Here is a 12,691-nt window from a genome sequence, read left to right as displayed (position 1 = left end):
AAAGCAGATCATTCATTTATATCAATATTTTACTCAGAGACTCTTATAATGAATGAATTTAGCTCACAGGATAAAATGAAAATCATCTATGCAGGAATTCACCCAGCAATATTTATTAAGCACTAATATATGCAAGTCACTGTATTAGGTACTAAGATGCAGCTATATATTTTCTCAAGGATGGAATTTGAAGATATTGAAAATATTTATTTCTCATGCATATAGGGACGAAGAAAAAGGTTTCCAAATAAATTTTAATATGTAATAAGCCACATCCTCCTATACTTGCTTCTTTTTGATAATTTTCTTGGCTAATCTGCCATTTAGTCTTCCAAATGAACTTTAAAAAAACATTTAATTCTTCACTCTCATTCTTCTAAACACACACAGACACACACACACACACACATTTTGGGATTCAAAGTGTACTCACAAAATTTTTATGGTTAACTTTAAGATGTTAGATTTTTTTCATATTCTTGAAATATTTCCTTCAGTGATTCAACGATTTCATTTGCTTAGGTCTATATTTATGCCAATCAATGTTCTGTTTCAAAAACATATTATATATTTCTATTTGTTGAGATCCAACATTTAGTTTACAATCTGCTTTGAGAATCTTACTGAATTCCTCCACCCCACAATAGTGTAACATCTTTATTTTACACTTCTTTATGAAAACAGAAACGTCCCTACTCCTTTCTCGCACTTCAATACTTTTTAACTTGGATTACAGAAGCTATAAACAAATCTCTTTCAAAATTTTTTTTGTGATTTCATTTTGTGGCCAAGGGAAAATTGATTGTTTAGGTATATCTGGTTTCAGAGCTCAACATCAGTTTTTTCCAGTCACAACTTCTGCATTTTTGAGTTGTTAACTTTGATTAATGTTTGGGTGATGTGTTCTTTGAGTGGTTTGAGTAGTTTAATCTTAAAGTGGAGGAGGAGGAAGGGAAGAATTTGTGGAATCTCCCTTATATAAACATGTCCTTTAGTTGTCTTCCCTATAGAATTCATGAGTAGCTACTTTTTTTCCTGAATGCTCTGCAGAATCAACTGATTTTTATATTTGAAGAAGAATTTTTATCCAACCTTTTAGTTTTTGTGAGTAATGTATTTAGTAGTTTGTATTTTTAATGCTTTTAATATTTTTCCTAGATCTCATGAAATACAAAAAAGCCCCATCAAATTGCAGTTTTTCCATATTTATTTTATTTTGAATATGGTAAGCACTTTTTTTTCTTATTTCACCCATATTCCCATTTATCTCCCCTCTGGTAACCATCAGTTTGTTCTCTATATTTAAGAGTCTATTTTTTTGTTTGTCTCTTTTTCCCTTGTTCATTTGTTTCTTAAATTCTACATATGACTGAAATGACATGATGTTTGCCTTTCTCTGACTGACTTATTTCACTTCCATTGTATACACTAGACCCGTCCATGTTATTGCAAATGGCAAGATCTCATTCTTTTTTTGGCTGAGTAATATTCCCGTGTGTGTGTGTGTGTGTGTGTGTGTGTGTGTGTGTGTGTGTGTGTATGCATTCATCTGTTCATGGACACTTGGGTTGCTTCCATATCTTGACTATTCTATATAATGCTGCTATAAACATGTAGTGCATACATCTTTTCAAATTGGTATTTTCATATTCTTTGGGTAAATACACACTAGTGGAATTACTGGATCATATGGTAGTATTATGTTTAATTTTTTGAGGAACCTCTATACTGTTTTCCACAGTGACTGCACCTAGTTTGCATTCCCACTGACAGTGCAAGAACTTTCCTATTTCTCCCCATCTTTGCCAACGCTAGTTGTTTTTTTGTGTTCTTGAGTTTAGCCATTCTGACAGGTATGAAGTGATATCTCATTGTGGTTTTGATTTGCATTTCCCTGATGATGAGTGACGTTGAGCATCTTTTCAAGTGTCTGTTGGTCATGTGGATGTCTTCTTTGGAGAAATGTCTGTTCATATCTTTTGCTTATTTTTAATTGCATTATTTTTTCAGTGTTGAGTTGTATAAGTTCTTTATGTATTTCAGATACTAATCTTTTATTGGCTATGTCATTTACAAGTGTCTTCTCCCATGTAGTATTCTTTTAGTTTTGTTGATTGTTTCTTTTACTGTGCAGAAACTTATTTTGATGAAGTCCCAATAGTTTATTTTTGCTTTTATTTCCTTTGTCTCATATCAAGAAATATGTTACTATGGCAGGAATGTGGTAAGCATTCTTAATTTGCTATCTCAAGTATTTTTTTCATCAAAAGATTTTTCTCTGCTATACTTTATTATAATTTATATCTTTGTTCTCTGTTTTTAGAACACATTCTATGTGGTCTGGGACTCTACGATCTGCTTTCTAAGATGTGTCTTTTACAGTATTTCTCAATTTTACTTTTATTCTTACCCTCAACTTACTGATCTATTAGGAGGAATGTGTTTCAGAGAAGCCTGGGATCTGATACTGTAATTTCTTAAAATTTATCATTTTTTAGAATTAATTAAAAAAATTTTTTTTACATTTATTTATTTTTGAGAGACAGAGAGAGACAGGTGGGGGAGGGGCAGAGATAGGAGACACAGAATCCAAGCAGGCTCCAGGCTGGGAGCTGTCAGCACAGAGCCCAATGAAGAGCTGGAACTCACCAACTGTGAGATCATGACCTGAGCCGAAGTTGGCCCTTAATCGACTGAGCCACCCAGGCGCCCCTATAATTAATTTTTTAAAAAGTCTTTATTTATTATTTTTCAAGCAGTTTTAGGTTCATACCAAAATTAAGAGGAAGGTACAGAGATTCCATATACTCCCTGTCCTCAACACATGCAAAGCCTCCCCGATTATCAACATCCTCAACTGGAGTAGTAATTTGTTACAGTTGACAAACTTGGACTGACACATCATAATCATCCAAAAGTCTGTAGTTTATGTTAAAGTTCACTGTTGGTGTTGTACATTCTATGGGTTTGGACCAATATTTTCTGTTTTAAATATCAAAAGGTACTAAAAAAATCAAAAAACGTATTTGGTGCTTATTATGAACAGAAATAAATCAGGATTGATGTATTTCAAGTTTACATCAGTTAAATTCTTTTGAAGTTTTTGATTTTTTAATTTTTTAAAATTTTTATGAAGTTTTAATTTTTTTAGGCAATTATTTCACCAGGACAATACCTGCACATTAGCTTTGAGTTTAATCAGAATTGCTCTTCCATATAGTGAAACACCTGTGAACATTTGTAGAATATTTGAAGTTCCTCATCCATTGGTAGGTGGGAATCTTATAAGGATTCAAATTAATTTTATTGTATCCTATCTTTAAAAATTAATCATTCTTTTGCATTTAAATTCGCCCTCTTGTGCTTAGTACATACAAAACACCCTGGATGCTTTGTTTACCCACTATCCGAAATAAAGAGGACTTTAGCAGATTTAGATTTTCTATGTAAAAGGCGCTTAGGAACAACAGTTTGACTAGAAGACATAACCTTCTAACGTACCCTTATACAGCAATCATGCTGTTTTTATTTACTTTATTTTTTTCATGTAGATGAGGGGCATTGGGCCAGATTTGGGAGGAGGCAGATAAATGTTGAGGAGACCCAAAAGCACTGCCAAGCCTCTTCTCACTGCAGCTACTGGCTGCATATCCAGCATACAGTATTTAAAACGAATCATTACCATGTCCTTTATCATTGTATTTTAAAGCTAACAAAAGTCTTTCACGCATCATTGCATCTATTCGTTGGAAACTAAACACAAACGTGGTGAAGGAGGGGAAAAGAATGTGGAATTGCATTTATAGGTCCTGATTGGCTAAGCCCTGGTCAGCAGCTAAAAGAGCATACTTCCGGCTCTAAAAGTGAATTCCACAGCGTCCTTAGCAACTAGTCTCGATCCCCAGCGACCCCGAGCACCACGGTGAGTCCCGCTTCTGATGACTTGAGAACTAAAGTTGCCACGTCCACCATGAGGGCAGCCGGGAACCCCATAAAGACTCCAAAATGGGAGCCCGGAGCGTCGTTCTAAGATACCATAGCTCTGACTGTAGGAAACAGCCTCTGCTACTCGCGCCCCTAGCCCAGGCTCACCATCCCCGCCTGCCTAAGAATCTAAGCAGTACCGGGGAAACTCCCTCGAGGGCAGGAAGGGTGAAGGTGGGGAGTCAGCCACCAGGCCTTTTGACAGGGAAATGGCTTTTTTTTTTTTTTTTTTTTTGGCTGGGAGACTAAAGGAGATTTGGTAAGTTCCCCTGGTATCAATGGGAAAACTCATAGGGTATTTTCTCTGGACTGGGTTTGTGTGTCCGGGCAACCCTTAATTCAGAACTCTCCTTGCGTTGTTGGAGAGTCTTCAAGTCTTTGTATAGTTGGTGAAATTACACTCACCTCCCATTTTTTGTATCCAGACTCTTTTGAACTTCAAAAGAGAAAGTTTAAAAGTTTGGAGAAGAGTGTAGATGTGTGTGTTGCGGGGGTGGGGGGGGGAGGGGGTGCGTACCTTGAGGATGTGAAATAAAAAGATTTTTAAAATGCAATTTATCTTGGGAAAAAAGATATAAGCTATCGATTAGGAAAAAATCTGTGTGTGTGTGGTGGGGGGGGTAAAGTGATGGTAGATCCTTTTACCTTATCTCAACAATGTATTTGAATGGATTCTATCTTTTTGACGGTCTTTGATCAATTTATCTTTTGATCTTTAAGGTTATAGTCTAAATCTTGCATTCTTTAAATCAAATAACCTACCCAAAGACTCTATATAATTTTAACATTGTCTAGTTATCAGAAATTGTCTTTTAAAGTGTACTTTTCCAACATTGTTTTCATTGGGGCTTAAAAAAATACACTAGGGCTTAAGGTTAATTTTTTTTTTTTTTAATCTGTGCCAAGTTGCAGATGAACTGCCAAGCACCCAGGCAGCTTGCTGGAGCCATTGTAGGAGCTGAAACATATATCTCCAATGTGTAAAGACTTTTTGTTTTGCTGCCCCACATAAATCTTTAGATTCAAGGTGAGTACCAGATTTTTGTTTCAGTAAGAACTATTCTGTATGCTCTCTTCTTATGGAACATCTGATTCATTATTAGGATCATTCATTAGCGTGATAGACTTGGTAAGTGTTTTTCTCTTCAAGTTCATTGTCCATCCAGAGCTTCTGGTAAAGTGCATGGTCACAAGTGCTTAGTAAACAGTTTAGTGCTATCAGTGAGAATTTTCCAAAATGTGTCCTGCATGTGACTCTAGGTGATAGTATCCTAAAGGTTCCTCCTGGTCAAATGTAAAAATTATACATTGTACTGCTGCTCAGGGAAATTTGCAGTGCACAGGAACATATTAACCACTCCTAGAGGTCTTAGGATATGCAAACCTATTTAATTTTGTTTAGTGTAGTATTTCCCAAACTTCACAACAAAAAGCTTTTAGGACATAACTACATCCCAAGAATCTGTATTTCACAAAACATATTTGAGAATTACTATTCAAACCTAAACAGTGTACTCTTTATTTTTGCTTATATTTCCATCAAAACAATTAGATTAGTTTTTTATTAAAATTTTTTAATGGTTATTCATTTTTTTGAGAGACAGAGACAGAGCGTGAGTGGGGCAGGGGCAGAGAGAGAGAGAGAAATAGACACAGAATCTGAAGCAGGCTCCAGGCTCTGAGCTGTCAGCACAGAGCTCGATGTGGGGCTCCAACCCATGAACTGTGAGATCATGACTTGAGCTGAAGTTGGACATTTAACTAACTGAGCCACCCAGGTGCCTTCGATTAGTTTTTAAAATGTAAAACTATCTCTATTTGGAGATGTCATGATGGTGTATGTAGAAAATGCTAAAGAGTCGACTAAAAATCTATTAGATCTAATAAAAAAGTTCAGCAATGTTGCAGCATATAAGATCAATATACAAGAATCACATGTAAGAGAATGCAGTTGAAATCCTATCTCACACTACATGCAGAAATTAACTCAAATGAACCTAAATGTAAGAGTTAAAACTGTAAAACCCTTAGAAAAAAAAAAGGCATAAATCTGATTTAGGGAATGGTTTCCTAGATATGGCAACTAAAACATACAATCAAAGAAAAACAGACCCCAAGGATTTCATCAAAATTACAAACCTTAGTGCTTCAAAGGGCGCCATCAACAAGGTGAAAACACAACCCATAGAATGGGAGAAAATTTTTTGGAAATCATACATTGATATGACTTGTATCGGTGTATGTATGCATGATTGATATGATTTATGTCTAGAAAATATAAAAATAATCACAATAATAGAAGACAACCCAATTAAAAATGGGCAAAGGATCTGAATAGACATTTCTTTATAGGGGACACACAAATGGCTAGTAAGCACATGAAAAATGCTCAATATCATAAGCCATCAGGAAAATTCAATAAAACCTCTTCATACCCTTTTGAATATTTGTAATTAAAAAGTTAAGTGTTGGGGCGCCTGGGTGGCGCAGTCGGTTAAGCGTCCGGCTTCAGCCAGGTCATGATCTCGCGGTCCGTGAGTTCGAGCCCCGCATCAGGCTCTGGGCTGATGGCTCAGAGCCTGGAGCCTGTTTCCGATTCTGTGTCTCCCTCTCTCTCTGACCCTCCCCCGTTCATGCTCTGTCTCTCTCTGTCCCAAAAATAAATAAAAAACGTTGAAAAAAAAATTAAAAAAAAAAAGTTAAGTGTTGGGGTGGCTGGCTGGTTCAGTTGGATGAGTATGTGACTCTTGATCTCAGGGTCGTGAGTTCTAGCCCCACATTGGGTGTAGTAGAGATTAGATTACTTAAATAAATAACTTAAATAAAAATAAAAAGACAAATGTTGGTGAGTATATGGAGAAACTGGAGCCCTTACACATTGCTAGTGACAATGTGAAATAGTGCAGCTGCTTTGGAAAACAATCTGGCAGTTCCTCAAAATGGTTAAACATAGAGTTACCATGTGATCCAGTAATTTCGCTCCTTGTAAATACTCAAGAGAATTGGAAATAGCTGTGCACACATAAGTTTGTACATGATGTTAATGGCATAATTAGGACTGATCCCATTCAGGTCTTGGATTCTTGGATCTCTGTCAGCAAGTCCATGGTTAAGACAAGTTTATACTTACATTTATAGAATATAAAATTTCATAGCCACGTGTGTTATCACTAATGTTACATTGTGTGTGTGCATATGGAGGTTTGGGTGGGAACAAATACTGAAATCATTACTTTTTACAAGAATCCCAGGAGAGGATATAGAGCAGTTGTTGAGAAGAATAAATTTTACAGTTTTCTTCTAGCGCAGATTGCCTAGATTGCATGTAATGACTTCATGCACCTGATATGAAGTGGTTATTCAGTTCTTACGTCACTCAAATACTTTTCAGGCTTTTCAGACTTTGTTTGCTTGGTGATGCATGCACAAATTGTGTATATCCTTCATATACTGTGGACATTGGGCTTTTCTATTACTGCCAAGTTCACCCTATAACATTAGTACCCTAGGAACAGCCAACCAGTGCTTAGGGTCCTTAAAAACCTGTGGTCTTCCTTTCCCCAGCCATGGTTAAATTTCTTCCAGAAGGTAGCAACAGTACAGAATCTTTCATCAGGTTCAGAACTAAGGTTTTCATCAGATATCACCTTAGGAAATTCATCAATGTAACTTTTAGAAATCTTTTCATGAAGGTATTCAGGTATTTTATACCATGAAGCTGTTTATATTTCTATAGTCAATCTTCTGAATATTGGTACTCATGTTCAGTGTTCATTTTTTCACAGTCAATTCTATCCTGTTTATTGAACCACAAACCAGTCATTTCCCCTGTTTGGAAAGTTTAGCATCATTTTATATGTTTTATATACTCACCAGTCACTTGCTTTTACTCTTCATAGCCCTGGTTATTATTTATTTATTTTTTTTTGGCTCTCTCAATCCAAAATTTGTCTTTTTTTCAGGGATTTTATTCCATTATTTCTTTGATTTCTGTTTCTTCTCTAATGATTCTTTTGCTCATTCAAGAATGACCTAAAGATTTTGATTTATGCTTGTTTTAAGTTTCTAAAAGAACAATTAAAGACTACCATATTTATGAAACTGCCATTTCATAGTTTGGTGCTGAAAGAATTCTGTTGTGTTAAGTACTTTCAGTTTTTAAGTATTCTGCTCATTAGATAAAGATACTTATATTATTTGAATTCAGGGCCAAAATAAAGAGTCATGTTAAGAGACAGAGAGATGGAAAACATATTTTACTCATATTTAAATTGAAAATTTGACTATTCTCTAGATCTTGTCATATATTTATAGAATGTCATATTGACAAAATATTTTTCTTGGGCATTTTTTGTCCTCCTAAAATAATCTGGAGTCCTATTATGGACTTCAGCATTTTGAAATGTGATAGTGTTGGTTTGTAGACCTGTCTTTTTCTCCAGATTATAATTTCTTGAGGAAGAGATTATATTGTAATTAATTTCAGACACAGGAAGCTCAAACATCATTAGCACTTTTATTTTTGTGAAAACTGAATCAAATTCCCTAAATGTAACCACTGACAACGAATAATGTATTGTTTGATAGTGCTAAATATAAAATGGTCAAAAACGTTCTTTTATTTCTAGTTTATATGTAAGTATGTGTGTGAGTGTGTGTGTGTGTGTGTGTGTGTGTATAGTTTTATTTCATTTTATATGTTGAATGTTGCAAATGAATAAAAAGTACTGGCACACAACATAAACCCAATAAAAAAGTTCATGGACAATTGCATCCATTTTTGCAACTTCTTCACAGACCATTAATCACATTAGTAGTTTGTACTGAAGCCAATCCACTTCCTAAGGTGAATATCAACCTAAACAAAGAGGAAAACCGAGGCAAGCTTGAATGATCAGAAATCGAGTTTATTCAGGGATAGCACAGGAATTGCAATTTTGGAAACACAAACTATAGCAAACTACAGGCAGATTTGTTGAAGGTTTGGGGCGGGCTATATTTATGGGAAAGGAGTGCAAAGAAGGGGGAGGACCAGCCAGAGTCTAAGCAGTAAGTTCATTGACTTGAGGATGAGGAAAGATTCATGGTGGATGTTCAGTGGTGGGAAAATAAGTCCCCATATTTTGTAAGTCAGGCATTTCGATAGTTGGTCTCTTTATTTCATGAGTTTCATTTTCCTAAGGGTGCATGAGTGAGATTCTCCATTCCATATCCTCTGGTTCCATTTCTGATTGAAATCCTTTCACAATGAGTGAAAGATATGTAAGATATTTAAGTCAGAAGAAGACTTCATCACTTAAGTATCAGATCATTGCAATTTTCCTGAATAAATGAGTGAATAGGTGATTGATGGGTGATGAATGAAAGTAGTACCTGTTTAAATTTTAATATTTTTTAGTTCATTTTCCTCATTGTCCAAAGGTTTGTAAATCATCTGTAAATACTTTAAACACTTCAGTTTTCAGTATTTTGAATACTCCTATTTCATATTAATTATGAATAATTATTTTACTTGCTACTACAAAGTTAAAATACATGTACTAGTTATGAATCATAGTCAATGGACTTATGTATTGCAAGAAATATTTCTGTACTTTAAACTGACTATTTATACTCCAAGCTTCTGTTCTGCTTGACTGGTTAGATATTCAGTCTTGGTTTTGATTAGTCTTGCCCCTGCCCTGGGGTTATACAAAGGTCCTTGATACTTATGTAACACTAAACATTGGAGGTCACCATGGGGCATTGGGGCAGTTGTCACGTCTATATGGTCCTCTGTATTTTGGCATACCTTCTGGGCCATAATGAGACTGGGAGAAGATTTTATGCCTCTGCTATGATGAGGGGTTCAATCTCGCAAGATGCAATACACAAACATTTCTTCCATGGTACTGTCACCTCCAGGCAATATTGCTACAAGAAAGGAGATGACTCTGAATGACCTCTGTTACCTTCCAGTCTCAGGAAACATCTCTCTCCACAATCCCCAAAGCTTTTTTCCTCCCTACAGGGGTGTCATCTCTTCAATGGGTTTAATTTTTTGTTTTTGCTTTTTAAAGATGGGATAGAGCCAGAGAGTAAAGGCAGTTTTAGCTTTCTGCTTTGGAGAAATCCAGGCAAGGAAGAGCACCTGAGTATATATGACTCCACAGAATAGAGAAGTACAAACCAAAAGGGAGAGTTCTTAAAATGAATAAAGCCATCATACTTAAGAGGCATCCGTGAGACTCAATCACTCATACTTCTCTTTTACAAACTGGACATTTTTAATCTTTTAATCATTTCCAAAAGGTGACATGGTTTTTATATCTCCTCACTTATCCCCTCATGCCACTTGGTACAATAGATCACTTGGTTGCCTTTTAATGTAAGTATAGGAGCCCAAATGGATGAGATAATTCAGTTCCCATCATGTTTTGCACAAAATGTTTGTAATTAAGATTTATAACTGATACACATAATTTAATTTTGCAATGGCAAATAAAAAATAGCTATTTAAAAAACACAGTTGAGGGGCGCCTGGGTGGTACAGTCGGTTAAACGTCCGACTTCAGCCGGGTCACGATCTCGCGGTCCGTGAGTTCGAGCCCCGCGTCAGGCTCTGGGCTGATGGCTCGGAGCCTGGAGCCTGTTTCCGATTCTGTGTCTCCCTCTCTCTCTGCCCCTCCCCCGTTCATGCTCTGTCTCTCTCTGTCCCCCCCAAAAAATTAAAAAAGTTGAAAAAAATTTAAAAAACACAGTTGATATCAATATAATCCATACACTCAAACTTTATGCTCCAGCAATCTGAAGAGTCCCTACTCTGAGTCTGGATTTTATTGTAGGCAGGAGGGCTATACTAAAAGCTCTTAAACAGGAAAGGGGGTCTAGGGGAAGAGGAAAAGGCTCAGATGATGTATATTTGGAAAAGTTACTCTGGCAGTCATCTAAAAGATGAGGCCAGAGGAAAAGAGATCAGAAGGAGACTAGAAGATAAGGAGTTATGGTATTAGTCCAGGACAAAATGGCATCCTGACCTGGGAGAATGGCAGAAGGCATTAGAAGGAGGCTTAATAGGGGTGCCTAGGTGGCTGAGGCTGTTAAGTGGCTGACTTTGGCTCAGGTCATGATCTCACAGTTCATGGGTTCAAGTTCTGTATCAGGGTCTGTGCTGAAAGCTTGGAGCCGGCTTTGGATTCTGTGTCTCCCTCTCTCTCTGCCCCTCTCCCACTTGTGTTCTGTCTCTCTCTCTCTCAAAAATGAATAAACATTAAAAATTACTCTTTTTAAATAAAAAATAAGGAGGCTTGATTAACAGATATCCTCTGAAGATGGGAATCAATACAACATAATGACAAATAGTGTCTCCCCATTGTTTTGATGCTCTGCAATCTAGTGAAAAACCTGAAGCAAGGCGAGGCCTGACAATGACCATGAAAGGGAGATTTAGATGGAGCCTTGGTTTCTTATGATTGTGAAGCTGCAAAACAGATCCTAAATTGTCTAGTTTTGGAGTTAAAAGAGTATTTAACATCAGAGAAATATACTTTTTTATCTTGTTTGAGCCATTGTCATTTTTACTTCTGTTTTATATCAATAAATTTAATTCTAATACCATATATTCTCCTACAATCTTATTTTTATTGAAGTAAAAATTTCATATAGTGAAATGCATGAATGTTCATTGTACAATTCAATGAGTATTCTGGGTATCCATTTCTAGAAACAACCATTTTAAAACTTAGTGACAAATAATTTTTTAAAAATCAACTGGAGTTGATTATACACAGTTGGGTAATTCTCATTATGGGTCTTTCCTTTGATTTCAGTTAGATGTCAGGTGAGGCTCTAGTCATCCAAAGGCTTGGCTGGGTTGGACATCCAAATGGCTCATTGCATGGCTGGCAGTTGCTCTTGCTGACAGCCTGGCTGGGTGCTCAGCCGGAGCTGTTAACCAGAGCTCTTGTTCGTGACTTTCCATATGACTGTTGGCCTCCCGGCACAGTGACTGGACTGTGAGAGAACATCCTTAGGAGACCTACTGGGAAACAGCAAGGCTTTTTTACGGTCTAGCTTCGTTGTCCCAAAGTGTTACTTCTGCTACATCTGGTTAGTCTAGCAAGTAACAAAGTTAGGCCCAGATTCATGGAGAGAGTAAATTAGACTCCATCTTTTGTGAGGGAGATACAAGGCCACACTGCAGAACAACATAGAGTATGGAAGATACTGTTGCTATACCATTTTTAACAACGTGGTCAGCTACAGTGAGCTTTGGTACATATTTACACTCATGTCAACACCTCCAATATATAACATTGCCATCTGTACCTTCCATTCAATCTCCACCCCCACATTCCATCCTCCCACAGATCATCACCACGTAATGGTTTTGCCTGTTCTTAAACTTCATATATTTGGAATCATACAGTATGTACACTTTTGTGTTTGGCTTCTTTCGCTCAATTTTTGGAGCATGTGATATTTGTTAAGTCTTCTTTGACTTAAAATTGAGTTTCCTTTTTCTCACTGTATAGAGGGTTAATTTATCTTTTTATTATAATTTTCTGACTTATTCATGTTTTGATGCCAGGAAATATAATCTACTTATGTAGATTACCTACTTTTTGTAATTTATTAAGACTCGCTTTCTAGGCTAGAATATGATCAATTTTTAGAAATTGTATTCGTGTGCTTGGACAGAACGCATGTTCTTTAGTGATGGAATACA

The 12,691-nt window shown here is 36.3% G+C and overlaps 1 protein-coding gene across 11 annotated transcripts in view; it reads left to right on the top strand.

Moving 5' to 3' along the window:
* The window catches only part of TMEM232 (transmembrane protein 232), a 211,178-nt gene that overhangs the window by 2,390 nt on the left and 196,097 nt on the right, over positions 1-12,691 (top strand). For 2 of the 11 annotated variants that reach the window (XM_045034594.1, XR_006583600.1), the window contains exons 1-2: positions 2,698-3,922; positions 4,891-5,011. The gene's annotated coding sequence lies outside the window, so the exon portion shown is untranslated. The other 9 variants (XM_045034588.1, XM_023258913.2, XM_023258921.2 and 6 more) reach the window with 8 other exon arrangements.

Source organism: Felis catus, chromosome A1 (genome assembly GCF_018350175.1).
Source record: "Felis catus isolate Fca126 chromosome A1, F.catus_Fca126_mat1.0, whole genome shotgun sequence".
Taxonomy (NCBI): domain Eukaryota; kingdom Metazoa; phylum Chordata; class Mammalia; order Carnivora; family Felidae; genus Felis; species Felis catus.
The sequence above is the reverse complement of the archived record's forward strand: the minus strand, read 5'-3'. Positions and strand labels throughout refer to the sequence as shown.